Below are 16,240 nucleotides of genomic sequence, written 5' to 3'. Positions count from 1 at the left end.
TCACTCTTCCCTTTCAAAATGCTCACAAATTGTATCTGTTATGATGGGGTTTAGAATTTTCTGGGAGTCAAAAGAAGAATTTGTTGAACCAGAGGTTACAGACTCATATATCTTTCCTTTTTAAAAATATTGGAACATTTGTCCTCCAGTTTCATGAGACCCACTACAAGAGTGAAGGCTTTCACTGGTCTAGACTAGCAGCTCAGGTTCAGCACCCTACCAGTAAGCAGGCTATTGTAATAGTCTAGGCAAGTTATGACCTCTGGGCCCCCTTCCTTCCCTAAGGAAGAAATTCTGTTATTTCTGTGACCTTTTTTGTTGTTGTTGTTGCTCATTAGAAGAATATTTAAGTATTAGAACAGACCCTGCAAAAGGAACTTCTGCCTGAGAACTAATGATGCCTTTCTTTCCTAATGCTAATTGGCTCTCTCACTTCTGAGATTGTCCCACCCCGGAGCAAAAAAGAGAGTCTGTAAATTCTTAGTCTGGGAGACTTTGGGGGAGTTCCCATGAAGCGAGGGCCATCCTGACTCTTACATCTCTCTGGGTCCCTTAGCTTCATCTTGTCTGCAGGATGGTGTGTGTGCTGCTCCCCAGGGGCATCTGGACAGAGGTTCTGGCTGTGACCCTGCCGGTGCTGAATTCCCAGGTGACTGCAGGCAGACATGCCCCAAGTAAAGTACAGAGCAGCAGCTCCCCAGAGAGCCCAGCTTGGGGCCCAAATGGAGCACTCTTCCTTCTGAGCCCAGACCAAAGGATGTACTTGGGACAGAATGGTACTCAGATAGGTAGGCAGTAGGTGAAACTGGTTTTCAGGCTCCCCTCCCAACTAACTCTTCCTTTGGTCCCTTGCTTCCTTTTCCCCTTTTCCTCAGGGTTCAAGGAAGTGATGCAGCCCCTCTTCAAGAGCTGAAGGATTGAGGCAGTTTGTCAATAAGAAATCATGAAGCAGCTACTGTCTGCCAGGCACTGTGCTGGATGCTAAGGATGGAAAGAAAGGCAAAGGACAGTTTCTGTTCTTGAGGAGCTCACAGTCTAATGGGGGAGACAACAAACAATTCTGTACGAATGAGATAGATACAGGAGAAATGAAACATGATCAAGAGAGGGAAGGCACTAACATTGAGGGGGATCAGGAAAGGCTTCCTGTAGAGGGTGGGATTTGATCTGATACTTGAAGTAAGCCAAAGAAGTGATGAGGCAGAGGTGAGGAAGAAGAGTATTTTAAGCCTGGGAGACAGCCAGAGAGTGCCCAGAGTGGGGAGATGGAGAAATTTATGAGGGAAGCACAAGAAGGCCAGTGTCACTGGATAGCTGAGTACTGAGGGCCTGGGAATACAAAGTGTAAGAAGGCTGGAAAAGTAGGAGGGGGCCACATTGCACAGGGCCTTGAAGGCCAAGCAGAGGATTTTATATCTGATCTTGGAGAAAATATGGAATCACTGGAGTTTAATGATTAGAGGGTGACATGGTCAGAGCTGCTAAGGTCTCCCACTCTAATTCCACTCCCGATCTAAACTTTTCTGTCCTGCTAAACATCTTCACAGAGTCTGCCTAAGCTTCTGGAAAGGTTTCAATTTGGCTGTTATTGGAGCAGCAAGGGGTAGACTTTCCTGGATTAATTTCCCATGTATGATTTGAAGGCCATGAGTGAAGCTGGAGTGTTTGGGACCACCCCCGATTTTCATGAATAACATCATGGTACAGTAGGGGAAGGTCTCCCAATCCATTTCTCAGAGGCAGATTAGAGGCAGATACTGGGCTAGAGAGACCAAGAGGATTGATCCAGGCTGACATTTCTCCTATCTTCATGATCCCTTGGGCAGAATGGGCTGAAAAAAAGAGGAGTAGACCCAATGTTCCCCAATCCCTCCTTCCCCTGAATCAGGCAGGGCTTGCACATCTGCCAGTGTCATCTCTGGTCTCCACACTGCTGCTGCTCTCACTGAAGTCCCAGTCTGGATCCAAGGGCTTCTGCCATGACCCAGCAGGGGCATGAGATCCTTTGTCCTGGGCGGGGAGGGTCCCCTCTGGGATGGCCAAAATCCTATTCCAGCTAGTGTAAGCATTATAGGGAAGCAGATAAAAGTCCCTCTATGACCATCCATATAATTTCTCTTGTAGCCTGGCCTTGTATCTGACATGACCAGTCATAGTCTCTCTGGGATTCTAACCTGCTCTAGAGTGGTTCTCCAGGAATCTGACCCACTTTTCAGCTTTGTCACCTGCACTGCTTCTGTGGGTAGAGTATGTCATGTGTAACACCCATTGTCCAGGGCTGGGCAAGAGAGAAGGAGCCTTCTACAGTCTGTTAGGGCCTGAGTCAGGGAAATCTAAGGGCAGTGGGATCTTCCAGTCCTAGCAGGGCGATGGCTGCTTAACCTAGCTGACATCCTGTTATCAGCCACGGGTGTACTGAGCAGGTGCTGCCCTCATGTGGACAATCATTCAAACTACACAATATCTACGTTCCCTCCCAGTTAGAAGTTAATCAAACTTTGTGCCAGGCACTGTGTTAACTGCGGGGGATATAAAGAAAGGTAAAAGTCGCTGGGGATGGCAACACAAAAACAACTGTGTACAAATAAGTCACATTCAGGATAATGTGTTAATAACCAACAGAGGGAAGGTGTTGAGGGCCGATCCTAACAGTCTGATAAGGGTTTAAGATCCAAGGCAGATTTTGACCTCTGTCCAGGCTTTTACCCAAAAGGGCTCATGGATTAAGTGGTACGGCTCCCCAAATTCCTTCCTGATAAAGAGGTCTCTGAGACATCCCTTCTCTCTCTTTGAACCTTAGATTTACACATTCACTCCTCTATGCAGGTGGCGCCAAGGCGCCTGGGAAAACCTTGGAATCTGCAGCCCAATCTAGGAACCCTGATAAGGAGGAAATTCATGATTGTCACATCCTCAGCAGATGTTCTGGGGAGTATCTCACAGGGAGGACTCTTTGAAGTTAGGCTAGATCTTCCCTATATATTCTGTGCCCTCAGATGAATAAACTGAGTCAGTAATTCTACTCCACCTGGCCCACGTCATAAGTTATTTCACGCCTCTCCATTCGGTGTACAATCTGGTTGCGGGCAACAGGAAGGCACTAGAATTAAGGGGGACTGGGAAGGGCTTCCTATAGCAGATGAGATTTTAGTTGGGACTGGAAGGAAGCCAGGGAAGCCGCAAGTCAGGGATGAGGAGGGTGAGCATTCCAGACCTGGGGGAGAGCTAGAAGAAATGCCCAGAGCTGAGAAATGGAGTGTCTGGTAGGAGGGAGAGCAGGGAAGCCAATGTCACTGGATCACAGAGCACATAATGGGGGCAGGGGGACTCAGAGGTAAGGAGAGTGAAAAGGTGGGAGGGGCCAGGTTGTGAAGGGCTTTGAAGGCCAAAAGAGATTTTTAAATATGATGCTGAAGGTGATAGGGAGCCATTGGAGTTTATTGAGCAGGTTGGTGACATGGTCAGATCTGTGCTTTAGGAAGATCCATTTGACAGCAGAATGAGGATGGACTAGAGTGGGGAGAGATTGGAGGCAAGCACAGCCACCAGCAAGCTACTGCAATAGTGCAGGTGAAAGGAGGTGAGGGCCTGAATCAGGGCCATGGCACGGTCAGAGCAGAAAATGGAGTGTATTTAATATGGGTGATGAGAGTGAGGATAACACTGAGGTTGTGAGCCTAGGTGACTGGGAGGATGGTGGTATCTCACCAGTAACAGGGAGAGAATCCATATCTGTGGGAGAATGACTGCAGAAAAGGGCAAACACAAGGAGGAACTAAGAGACTGTCAATAGCCTTTGTCTCGGGCTGAGGTTTCATGTGGGCAAAAGTGGAAAAGAAGGTTAGAAAGGGAAATGGGAGCAGAGGTGGAGAAGGACTTGATCTAAATGGCAATGGACAGTCATGGGGTGAGCTGGGTGTTTTGGAGAGGATTAGATTTTAAACGACATAAAGAAGTTAGGAGGCCACTGCAGATGCTGAAGTTTGACCCATCATGCCTGGCCTCTGGAGCTGGGCAGAGAGCCGTGTTGTAGATTGTCCTCCTGGTAGGAAGGACTGAGCTGAGTAGGACAGTCAAAGGTATGGGGATGGACTCAGGAGTTTTCAGCACAGCCAGCTCAAGGTGTCAGGGAAGCAAAGGGGGGTCAGAGGCTCCAGATGTGTCCAAGATTCAGAAGGACAATGTCAGGAATTTTGTAACATCATGATCTAAAAGTAGGAAAATACTAGAACCCATTTTCCCACTTTCAGATCCTGCATTTACATAGACGACAGGCAAACATCTAAGAAACCAGGAGGCTAAAGATACTTGAGATCATTCCAAGGGATTCAGGTCTAGTCTGACTCACTTGAACTTGAGCTGACCACATTGGTGTCATTCTGAGCTCCAATATCTGAGGCCAAGGTTTCCCCCTTTCCTCTAATCCCTTATTCTTCTGAAAGAGCTTTGCCTGTGGGTGATTGAGTCCCTCAGAGAGCCTCCATATCTGCACAGAATTCCAAGATTTGCACCTTAGAGATCATTTGGGCCAACTCTCTCATTTTACAGATGAGGAAACTGAGGCCTCCAAATTTGAGACTTAGCCAAGGTGACACAGTAGTAGTTACCATGGTAATATAGTTAGTATGGCAAAGTACTATATTAGTGTAGATGAGGATTTTTGAGGATTAAAGGATTACAAATTGAGTAGTCATGGTGTGATTGGAAAAGCTGGGGCAGAGAGGAGACACTGGAGCAGAAGAATCAGTAAGGTTTTCAGACTTGTCTGTGGGAAGTGAAGGAAAGAGAGATACCTCAGCCCCAGATTACTCCTGGTTTTCTACAGCTGTTCTGACCATGCCATGGCCCTGATTCAGGCCCTCACCTCCTTTCACTTGCCATTAATTGAAATCAGGAAGTTAGGAGGAAGATTTGATTTTAGGGACAAAATGACGACTTTTACATTTTTAGTTTCTAGTGCTTGGGAACATCCGGGTTCAAGATGTTTGACAGGAAGTGGAAATGTAGGAAGTGAGACTAAGGATGGGTGGACCTACATCAAGACTTGGGTGGCATCATTAGAGAGGAAGAAATGAAGGAGTGGGAGTGAATAGATGTTTAAAAGAGAGGGTATTGAGAGAGGTGAATGGAGGGTAGTGACTTTGGTCATAAATATGTTTAGTGATTGAGAAGAGGAAGAGGAGTCAGATCAGAAGACAAGCAAGTAGTAGTTTGAGAAGCTAAAAAAAAGTGGGGATGGTGAGGTGTCACAGAAGCCTAAGGAGGGGAGGATTTCAAGGAGGTGACCATCAGTGCCAAAGGCTGCAGTGACAGAAGGATGCATTTGGAGGCAAAATTATTATCATTTGTGGAAGGAGGTAAATGGAGGGACCACTGCCTCTAAAGCTTTAACAACCATCTTGCTTCTCAAACCAAAAATTATGCTGAGGAGGAACTTTTGCTCTGGGGCCCTGCTATCTTGATTGGTGATTAAACACTCAGTGCTGTTGGTTTTTTTCAGACATTTCAATTGTGTTTGGCTCTTTGTGACCCTCCTTGAGGTTTTCTTGATAAAGATACTGGAATGGTTTGCCATTTCTTTCTCTTGTTCATTTTACAGATGAGGAAACTAAGGAAACAGAGTTAAGTGACTTGCCCAAGGTCACACAGCTAAGTATCTCAGGTTGGATTTGAACCAAGCCCAATGCCCTCACCACTGAATCACCTAGCTGCTGAGAACCCTGACTACTATTTCAGAAAAAGTCGTATCAGGCTTCACTTCATTCCCTTCTTTGCGGCAACTTCCTCCACTAGCCTCCAAGAAAAATATGAATCAGTCCCAGGCCTTGGAAGAGCTCAAAAGGGATTTTGAGAAGCAAGTAAGGGAAGTAGAGGAAAAACTGGGAAGAGAAATGAGAGTGATGCAAGAAAATCATGATAAACAAGTCAACAGCTTGCTAAAATAAGTCAACAGCTTGCTAAAGGAGACCCAAAAAAATACTGAAGAAAAGAACACCTTAAAAAGCAGCCTAACCCAAATGACAAAAGAGGTCCAAAAAGCTAATGAGGAGAAAAATGCCCTAAAAAGAACAATTGGCCAAATGGAAAAGGAAGTCCAAAAGCTTACTGAAGAAAATACTTCCTTAAAAATTAGAATAGAGCAATTGGAAGATAGTGACTTTATGAGAAATCATGACACAGTAGAACAAACCCAAAAGAATGGAAAATTAGAAAACAATGTGAAATATCTCATTGGAAAAACAATTGACCTGGAAAATAGATCCAGGAGAGAGAATTTAAAAAGTATTGGACTATCTGAAAGCCATAATCAAAAAAAGAGCCTAGACATCATCTTTCAAGAAATTATCAAGGAAAACTGCCCTGATATTTTAGAACCAGAGGGCAAAATAGAAATTGAAAGAAACCTCAGATCTCCTCCTGAAAGAGATCCCCAGCATAATAGTGCATAATATTCCAGGAGATGAGATGGACATTCATTGAAACAGAGGATTTCTGAACCTTCCTGATGAAAAGACCAGAGCTCAACAGAAAATTGTATATTCAAATACAAGACTCAAGAGAAGCATAAAAAGGCAAACAGGAAAGAAAAAAAAATGTTATTCAATAAGGACAAACTGTTTACATCCCTACATGGGAAGATGATACCTGTAACTCTCTTTATTGCAACATTTAGAAGGGGTATACGTAGACAGAGGGTGTGGTTATAAGTTGATTTTGATGTGATGATAAAAACTCTAACTAAAAGGTGAAAAGGGATTGCACTCAGAGAAGAGGAAAGGGGTGAGCAGAAAAGGGTAAATTACATCACATGAAGACATATAAAGACCTATTACAGTAGAGGGAAAGAAGGGAGGGAGATGAGCATTGTTTGAACCTTAGAGAGATGAGAACATCAGATTTGGCTCAAAGAGGGAATAACATGCTCAGGTATAAAAATCTAACTTACCTTCTAGGAAGTAGGAGTGGAAAGGGAAAGGAAAAGGGAGGGGAGTAATGGAAGGCAGGGCAGATTGAGAGAGGCAGTGGTCAGAAGCAAAACACTAGGGAGGAGGGAAAGGTGAAAAAAGAGAGAAAAGCATAAATAGGAGAGAAATAGGTTGGAGAGAAAGACAGTTAGTAATCATAACTGTGAATGTGAATTGAATGAGCTCTCCCATAAAATGGAAATGGATAGCAGAATGAATTAAAAACCACAATCCCACAATATGTTGTTTACAAGAAATACATTGGAAGCAGAGAGATACACAAAGAGTAAAGGTAAAAGGCTGGAGAAGAATATATATTATGTTCAGCTGAAGTAAAAAAAAAAACCTGGGGTAGCAATTCTGATCTCAGACAAAGCAAAAGTAAATAGATCTTATCAAAAGTGATAAGGAAGGAAATTACATCCTGTTAAAAGGTACCACAGACAATGAAGTAATACCATTACTAAACATATATGTACCAAATGGTATTGCATCCAGATTCTTAGAGGAGAAGTTCAGGGAGTTATGGGAAGAAATAGACAGCAAAATGATACTAGTTGAGGACCTCAACCTCCCCCTCTCTGAACTAGATAAATCTAACCACAAAATAAACAAGAAAGAAGTTAAGGAGGTGAATAGAATATTAGAAAAGTTAGGCATGGTAGAACTCTGCAGAAAATTGAATGGGGATAGAAAGGAATATACTTTTTCCTCGGCAATACATGGCATATAACACAAAAACTGACCATGTACTAGGACATAAAAACCTCACAATCCAATGCAAAAAAGCAGAAATATTAAATGCATCCTTTTCAGATCATGAAGCAATAAAAATTATATGCAATGAAGGGCCAAGGAAAGACAGACTAAAAAATAATCGCAAACTAAATAATCTAATCCTAAAAATTGGATGGGTCAAACAACAAACCATAGAAACAATCAATAACTTCATCCACGAGAATGACAATGATGACACAACATACCAAAACTTATGGGATGCAGTGAAAGCAATTCTTAGGGGAAGTTTTATGTCTCTAAATGCTTACATGAATAAAATAGAAAAAAAGGAGATCAATGAATTGGGCATACAACTAAAAAAAAAATAGAAAAAGAACAAATTTAAAATCCTCAATTAGACACCAAATTAGAAACACTGAAAACCAAAGGAGAAATTAAGAAAATTGAAATTAAGAAAACTATTGAACTAATAAATAAAGCTAAGAGCTGGTTTTATGGGGGAAAAAACAATAAAATAGATAAACCTTTGCTTAATCTAATTTTAAAGAAAAAGAAAGAAGAAAACCAACTTACCAGTATCAAAATGAAAAGGGTGAATACCACCAAGGAAGAGGAAATTAAAACAACAATTAGGAGATATTTTGCTCAACTATATGCCAATAAATTTGACAATCTTAGTGAAATGGATGAATATTTACAAAAATATAAATTGCCCAGATTAACAGAAGAGGAACTAAAATACTTAAATAACCCCATCTCAGAAAAAGAAATTGAACAAGCCATTGATGAACTCCCTAGGAAAACATCTCCAGGGCCAGATGGATTTACAAGCAAATTCTATCAAACATTTAAAGAACAATTAATTCTAATACTATAGAGACTATTTGGAAAAATAAGTGAAGAAGGGACTCTTACCAAAATCTTTTTATGATACAAAGATGGTGCTGATACCTAAACCAAGAAGGGTCAAAACAGAAAAAGAAAATTATAAACCAATTTCCCTAATGAATATAGATGCAAAAATTTTAAATAAAATATTAGTAAATAGATTACAGCAACTTATCACAAGAATAATACACTATGACCAGGTAGAATTTATACCAGCAATGCAGGGCTGGTTCAATATTAGGAAAACTATCAGTATAACTGATCATATCAACAACAAAACTAACAGAAACCGCATGATCATCTGAATAGATGCAGAAAAAGCTTTTGACAAAATACAATATACTCATTCTTATTAAAAACACTAGAGAGCACAGGAATAAATGGAGTCTTCCTTAAAATAATAAATAGCATCTACCTAAAACCTTCAGCAAGCAAGAAGCATTTCCAATAAGATTGGGGTGAAACAAAGATGTCCATTATCACCACTGTCGATCAATATCATACTGGAAACGTTAGCTTTAGCAATAAGAGAAGAAAAAGAAATTAAAGGTATTAAAATAGGCAAAGAAGAAACAAAGCTATCACTCTTTGCAGATGACATGATGATATACTTAGAGAATACTGGAGAATCAAGTAAAAAACTACTTGAAATAATAAGCAACTTTAGCAAAGTTGCAGGATATAAAACAAAACCACATAAATCATTGGCATTTCTATGTATTACCAACAAAGCCCAACAGCAAAAAATAGAAAGAAAAATTCCACTTAACGTTGCCATAAATATTATAAAATATTTAGAAGTCTACCTACCAAAACAAACCCAGGAACTATATGAACACAATTACAAAACACTTTCCACACAAATAAAGTCAGATCTAAATAACTGGAAAAACATCAGTTGCTCATGGGTAGGCTGAGCTAATATAATAAAAATGACAATCCTACCTAAACTAATTTACTTATTCAGTGCCATACCAATCAAACTACCAAAAAATTATTTTATAGAGCTAGAAAAAAGAATAACAAGATTCATCTGGAAGAACAAAAGATCAAAATATCAAGGGAATTAATGAAAAAAATGCAAGGAAAGGTGGCCTAGCCATTCCAGGTCTTAAATAGTATTATAAAGCAGCAATCATCAAAACTACTTGGTATTGGTTAAGAAATAGAGTGGTGGATCAGTGAAATAGGTTAGGTATGCAAGACACAGTAGTCAACGACTATAGTAATCTACTATTTGGTAAACCCAAAGACCCTAGCTTCTGGGTTAAGAACTCACTCTTTGACAAAAACTGCTGGGAAAACTGGAAAAGAGGATGGCAGAAACTAGGCATAGCCCAAAAATCTTACATCATATACCAAAATAAAGTCAAAATGTGTCCATGATTTAGATACAAAGGCTGATGCTGTAAGCAAACTGGGAGAGCAAGGAATAGTTTACCTATCAGATCTATAGATGCAAAATTTTTAAATAAAATATTAGCTACAGAAATATTTATAGCAGCTCTTTTTGTGGTGGCAAAGAATTGGAAATTGAGAGGATGCCCATCAATTGGGGAATGGCTGAACGAGTTGTGGTATATGAATGCTATGGAATACTATTGCGCTATAAGAAATGATGAGCAGGCAGACTTCAGGAAAACCTGGAAAGACTTGTATGATCTGATGCTGAGTGAAGTGAGCAGAAATAGGAGAACGTTGTACACAGTAACAGCCATGTCGTGCGATGACTAATATTGATAGACTTAACCCTTCTCAGAAATACAAGGATCTAAGACATCTCCAAAGGCCTTATGATGGAAAATGCTATCCACATCCAAAGAAATCAAAGCATAGTATTTGCTATTTTTTTTTCTTCTGTTGTGTTTTGTTTCCTCTTTCTGGTGGTTCCTCCTATTGGTTCTAATTCTTACTTATAACATCACTAATGTGAAAAAAGGTTTAATAGGAATGTATATGTATATCCTATATCAGATTGCATGATATCTTGGGAAGGGAGATGGGGAGGAAGGGGGAGAAAAATTTAAAACTCAAAAGGTTATGGAAGTGATTGTTGATAATTCAAAATAAATTAATTTAAAAAAGGATGTGGTTCCAACCTGCCTTACAGATTCATTCCACAATATTGTTCTTCCTATACTCACCTTTCTGGCCAAACTGATCTTGCACTCATATGCTGCACTCAATCTCCCATCTGTGCATTAGTCATCCTCCATTTCTGAAGTACACTTCATCCTTATCTCTTTCTAAAGGAATCCCTCTCTTCCTTGAAGACACAACTCAAGCACCTCCTTTTAGGTGAAGCCTTTCCAATTACCCACATACACAACTGGCAGTGTACTCCCTCCCTCATTACCTTGTAATTGTTGTATTTGTTATGTATTTACTTTTATATGTACTTGTCACCCCCATTTGAATGTGAAGCCCTTAAGAGTGCAGATGGTTGCATTTGTACCACCAGCACCTTGTAAGGTTTCTGACATATACTAATTTTTTTTTGATGGATTAATTCTTCTGGGGGTGGGGGGAGATGGAATGGAGCATATGCACAGAGAACAGAGTACAAAGAAAGCTAAGATTCCATGAGTTGGAGGTAAGAGAGAAGGGGAATGGAGAATTCCTGGCTTGAAGGTTGTTCAAAAGTACAGATATGGGAGATAGAATGCTGAGTTTGGGGAACAATTGACTGAAAATATATTGCGTATGAGAGGATGTAAAAGGATATGTCTGGAAAAGTAAATTGGAGTCAGAGTGTAGAGGGCTTTAAATTTCAACCTCAGGATTTTGAAATTTCTCTCAGAGGCAACAGGGAGCCACCATAGCTTCTAGAGTAGCTGAGTAAAATGTTCAGATGTATTTGATGAAAATTATTTTATCAACTGTGTGGTAAATAGATCAATGGGTCCAAATATCAGTCAATAAACAAGTATTTATTAAGTAGCTCCTATGTGCCAGACACTGTGTGGGTGCTAGCATTACAAATAAAAAAAGTCCGCTCCTTTCCTAGAGGAGCTCATACTCTATAAGGGGGATAGAACAATGACCTAGAGGCACGGCTGAGGAAGGGAACTTTCGTCTTGCAGTCAGAGGAATTACAAGCAGAGCCAAACATAGCACAGCAGATTGTCATGCCACTTTCGGCAATGGTAACTTTATTTGATTATTGTTCCCTGATCAAAGGGGAAAGAAATGTATGAACTCTGGGGTTACGGAATTGTTTTGTTTACCATCTGCTCAGTTCCCTACTAAAGTTCCTGGAGCAGGGGGAGGATACAAAGATGAACTAGGACACAGCGATCAGAGAATGATTTGAGGTAGATGCTGAATAAAATTTCCAGGGAAGTTTATACCAGACAGGGTGTAGTTGAGAGATAGCTACAGTGCTCTAGATGGACAGTACTGATCTGGGCATAAGAAGGCCTGGGTTCTAGTCCTGACTCCATCACACATTCGCTTTGTAATCTTGGAAAGGTTACTTGCTGACTGGGTCTCAGAAGGGTGGGACTGAGCATGCCCAGGAGGAGCAGCTTGGTCCCAGCCAGGCAGGATCCCAGGGAGGCTGTTAGGTTTTGTCCAGGCTGAGGACAGGAGTCAGAGGGCTACAGTGTCAGTTAAGGCTATGTCACCCCCCCTTCCCCAGAGGAATCCCCTCGAAGCACTTATTGGCACAGAAGAAGGACAAGTGTTAGTTTGTCAACCAGGCGGTGCATGTGCAGTTTGTGGAGAGATTCTGCTACTACAGGGAGGAGTATATGCACTTCGAGAGCGACTTGGACAATTTTGTGTTGGTAACAGACCTGGCAGGGCGCCAAATATTGGAACAGACAGAAGAAGATGCTGGAATACAAATGCAGCCAGGGGGACAGTTGCTGCCAGAATGAGTTGGCTGTGAGGGACATGAGTCCATCTTATTGCTCAGCTGTGGTAAGTGGAAGCCCCTGAGAAAAATGAGTGAGGAGACCTCGGGACCAGAGGAGCCCAGCATGGAACCAACGAAGAGAAGAGGGAGCTGGAGAGAGGCAGAAATACTCTGAAAAAGAAGACTTGGGGGTGGAGTGGAGCCGGGTGGGAATGGGGAGGGGAAGAGGAGAAGAGAAAGCAGAGGAGGGGACACAGAGAAAGAGATGGAGAGGAGGTTGGGGATAGAGAATGGGAGGGAGGAAGGGACAGGTCAGAAGATTAGAGGTAGGTGTCACAGGAGCAGATGCAAGAATAGGGCCCTCCCCTTTGCAGAATAACAAGGGAGGCAGAGAGATGGAAAGAGGGACTACTCAGATTGGGAAGAGAAAGAGATGGGACTGGGAGGAAGGGACAGGAAAGGAAGAGAGATGGAGTGATAGGAAGAGATTGGGAGGAAGGGGTATAAAGGGGAAGATAGAATAGGGGAGGAGATTAAAATGGAGGGGGGAAATAAGAGGAATGGATAAGAGGGGAAAAAGATGGATAGGGAAGTGAGAGAGGGGGCAAAAAGGAACAGAGATGTTATGGGGAGGAATTAGGAATAGAAAATTTGGAGATGAGTGAAAGGGGAAAAATGAGTGAAGAGGAGGGGGAGAAATAGGGGCATGAATGGGAGAGAGAGGGGAAGAATAGAGAGGTACAGGAAAAGGAAGAGAAAAAAGAAATCACCTCTTTTGCCAGATTTGTTCTTCCTAAGTCCTTTGTCCTCAAATTGAGTTGTTTTTACCTAATTGAATAATAATGAGGACAAAATATGTTGGGAACAACCAAAAAAACTTGAAGATTAAGTAGCTCACATTTTTCCTGTGCTAAAGTGGTTAATGGGAAGTTAAATCCACCAAGTCTTCAGTGCGTAGGTGTCAATAGCTTTTTAATACCTTAAATAAAAATGTTTCCTTTTTTGTCCTTGAAACTAAGCAGTCAGTGACCACAGCTAAGAGGGAGGCTGACAGAGGAGGCACCAGTTCCAAAGACATGACCTCAAGGATCAGCTCAAGTGCTCTGCAGAGAACAGAGAAGAGTCACATAAAGGAGTCTGAACCCACAAGTAGAACCACTTCTTTCCACTAAGGGTTCTGAGATCTCTCCTTAGCATCAGGCCCCACTGGGCAGAGACTGTGGCTATAAGAACCCTGATCCCACCTGGGTAGAAGGATCTTACCTTTTGGTTGTGAACAATGATTTCCTGGGAAAGGAAGGGAGACACATATACAAGTACTTGTCAATCCTAGAGTCATAGAAGCAAAGGGCACCAAGGTTCTGAGCACTGTGCAGGAGGTTGTGCTACTGATCCCTTCCTTAGAGCAGCTTATCCCCCATATCTGTGACTTTCTCTGGGCTTCTTTTGCACTTCCTCTTCAGGTCTTCAAAGACAATTTCCCCACTTTCTACTCCTGAACCAATGTTTTAGCCATTTTTGTCCCTTGAGCCTCCACCCCAAAAGATTGGAAGAGGTAGAATCAACTTGGTAACATGGCAACAAAGTGAGAAGCGCAAAAATAAGAAACTCTAGGACAAGATATATGTAATCTATCAAGGTGTTAAATGCTTCCAGAGGGGAAGACCGCAAGCTATACATATTCTTTCATCCTGTGTGCCTCTTGTCCATATCCTCCAACAAATCTTTCAGAGATGGATTGCCCAGTATGCTGGTGTCCCTCCTCTACATTTCTTGACATTATGTGGATACCAATGGACCACTCAGAATGTCTTCTCTGGTTATTTCTTGTGCTCATGTGTGATGGATCCACCTCATTTTCTGGTCATACGTCTCTCTGATGACCCCCTTTATATCACTTCTGCTCAGTTGTTCTCTGATGATATGCTGCATACAGGCTATTCTTGCCCATCACGTGCCCCTCTACTTGTAGAGAAATTAAAGTTTTATTAATGCCTTTTGCTTTTACATCATATTTATTGCTGAATATACCCTGGTAACAAAGATTTTTTTAAGTTTTAAAAATAACCACCATATTGATCATGCCCAACAGTATATGCAACAATCCACATCCACATTCCCCCAATTCTTCCATAAAATGTTTATTTTCTTATCTCTGTTGCCAAGCTTGGTAGTTATGATTATACAACATTCAGTTATTTTTATTGTTCTTTCCATTTGCTAGTCCTTCTTTCCTGGTATGGCTTACTTTTCTCTCCATCAGTTCATATAAATCTTCCCATTTTTTTTTAAATTTTTCATATCTATTGTTTCTTATGGTATTATAAAATTTCCTTACATTCATGTATCACAATTTGACTAGCCCTTCCCCAATTGATGGGCACCCACTTTGTTTCTAGCTCTTCGTTTTGTCAAAGTGCTGCTATGGATATTTTATAATATATGCATATCTAATAATTTTTTTTAATCTTTGATATCCTTGGCATATATGCAGTAGAACTCTGGATCAAAATACAGAGAGCTAGTCACAAATTATTTTTCAAAATCATTGTACCAGTCCCCAGTTCTACCAATAGGGTTTCATAATGTCTGTATTTGTGACAAAGAACCTCAAGACACAAACTAGAAATAGAGAATGGCACATAAACATCTGCCAGCAAAGCCTCACAGAAAAAATGTAGCTTGGACACAAGTACAACAAAAATTCCTAGAAGAATTCAAGCAAGAGTTTATAAAAAAATAATAATAATAATAAAAAAAATTTTTTTTAAAAGCCAAATGGGAGCAGTAGAGGAAAAAATAAGAAGAGAAATGAGAGGTAGTGGAGAAAGATATGAAAAAAAGAATTAACAAGTTGGAACAAGAGGTATGAACCCTTAACAAAGAAAATAATTCTTAAAAAATTAGAATTGGGGGCAGCTAGGTGGTGCAGTAGATAGAGCACCGGCCCCGGGATCAGGAGGACCTGAGTTCAAATCTGGCCTCAGACATATAACACTCACTAGCTGTGTCACTTTGGGCAAGTCACTTAACCCCAATTGCCTCACCAAAAAAAAAAAATTAGAATTGGCCAAATGAAAGTTCTTTGAAATATCTAAAAATAATAAAATAAAGTCAAAAGACTGGAAAAATAAAAGAAAGTGTGAATTATCTCAGAGGAAAAACAACTGACCTAAAAAAGAGATTGAGTAGAGATAATTTAAGAATCACTGTACTAAATGAAAAACACAGGGAAAAGTCTAGACACCATATTCCAAGAAATCACGAAATAAAACTGCCAAGATACATTACAACCAAAGGGCAAAGTAGAAATTGGAATAATCCATTGGTGACCTGAAAGAAATTCAAAAAGAAAACAAATACCATGTCTAAAATCCAGAGCTCCCAAGTCATGGAGGAAAAAAATAGTATAAGCAGCCAGAAAGAAAAATAAGCATCAAGAAGGCACCATCAGGATTGTAAAAGATTTAGCAGTCATGAGTATAAAGGAATGTAAAGCTTTGAACATGATATTCCAAAAGACAAAATCAACAAGTTGTAAATGAACTCCCGAGGAAAAGTCCCAGGACAAGCTGGATTTACAAGTGAATCACAAAGATCATACCAGCCTGTTTATAATAAGAATGCAGGGCTGGTTCAGTATTAGGAAAACTATAACCATAATTGGTCATAGGGTTAAAAAACACTAGAAAGCACAGGAATAAATGGAATGGAGCTTTCCTTACAATGATGATTAGTAGCTATCTAAAACCAATAGCCAGCATTATCTCTAATGGAGATAAGTCAAAGG

The 16,240-nt window shown here is 40.8% G+C and overlaps 1 long non-coding RNA gene across 1 annotated transcript; it reads left to right on the top strand.

Moving 5' to 3' along the window:
• Nucleotides 1–478: 478 nt before the first annotated feature.
• Nucleotides 479–8,076, top strand: LOC144457588 (uncharacterized). Its single transcript, XR_013487019.1, has 2 exons — nt 479–674; nt 5,600–8,076. It is a non-coding gene; the product is annotated as an uncharacterized LOC144457588 (long non-coding RNA).
• The last annotated feature ends 8,164 nt before the right edge of the window (nt 8,077–16,240 follow it).

The sequence above is a fragment of the Phascolarctos cinereus genome, unplaced genomic scaffold (genome assembly GCF_003287225.1).
Source record: "Phascolarctos cinereus isolate Bilbo 61053 unplaced genomic scaffold, phaCin_HiC Scaffold_5;HRSCAF=322, whole genome shotgun sequence".
In the NCBI taxonomy this organism is placed as follows: domain Eukaryota; kingdom Metazoa; phylum Chordata; class Mammalia; order Diprotodontia; family Phascolarctidae; genus Phascolarctos; species Phascolarctos cinereus.
This window is presented reverse-complemented; position numbering and strand designations above follow the sequence as displayed.